A 1,104-nucleotide genomic window follows, 5' to 3' on the forward strand; every position below is an offset into this window, starting at 1 on the left:
TTTGACATATTTCGAGTCGACTAGTAGGTTGAGTGTTCATTGTTTTATACACACGAGAGTGTGAGTTGGGAGGGCATTGTTCACATAAAGGGGTGGTTGGAGAGCGATCGAGTACATCTTTTACTCGCCACATAAATGAGAGTCGAGTGTGTGAGCACTAGTCTTGAATTGTATATGCTCTTGTGGTTTGCTCTGTTTGACAATTGTTAGGGAAGAAAGGTAATTGGATGGATTTGATTGGTTGACTTTGAAGCATGTTTATTTGATTTACCCTGAATCGTTTGTGCTTGATTTTTACTTATTGAGGTGAAGCATATTTATTGATTCATTGATGAGATCTTTGCTTAGGGACAAGAAAAGGTTTGGCTTGGGGGAGTTTGATGTGTCTATTTTATATAGTATTTTACCCCCGTCCCTTGGTCATAATTAGTAGTGTTTTTGGCTCTTTAGAGCCACTTTTATTACTAATTGGTGTTTTCTAGTGTTTTCGTAGATTTGGTTGACTTTTGCAGGGATTTATGCTTTTGGAGTATTTTCCCGAGATATTTTGGAGCAATCACGAACATTGGAGAAGCACGACCAGAGTTAATAGCCCAGAGCCGGTTAGAGCCATCGAACCGGTGATTAAGGGCTCGGTATAGGTGATACCGGGGCATTTGGACCGAGTATTCAAGACCCAAAGAGGAAACCCAGATTGGCCCGAAGAATTGGAGCCCAATCGAAGTCCAAATAGTGGCCCAAATGAGCCGCCCGGCCAAAAAGGCTGGCGCCCGGAGGCGCGCCCGGCCGGGCGGGAGAAGCTTAGTCTGGCGCCCGGTGACGCGCCCGGCCGGGCGCGAGATTAGTATAAGAGTCAAAAAAGGCGCGCCCGATCAGGCGGTGCCTCGCCCGATCGGGCGCGTGTTTTATTAGTTGACGCTTAACGTCGTTTTAATTTGTTTTAATTTAGGATTTTGTACGGAGTATAAATACTCCTCCGTAATACGTTTTTAGGATCTCCTCTTCTCCTCTTTACTTTTTCTTTACTCTCTTAATTATTCTCTTAGAATTCTCTCTCTAAACTTTTGTTCTTAATTCTTCCATTAATTCCAGATTACTTTTTCG

This window comes from Chenopodium album, chromosome 7 (assembly GCF_948465745.1).
Source record: "Chenopodium album chromosome 7, dcCheAlbu1.1, whole genome shotgun sequence".
Classification (NCBI taxonomy): Eukaryota; Viridiplantae; Streptophyta; class Magnoliopsida; order Caryophyllales; family Amaranthaceae; genus Chenopodium; species Chenopodium album.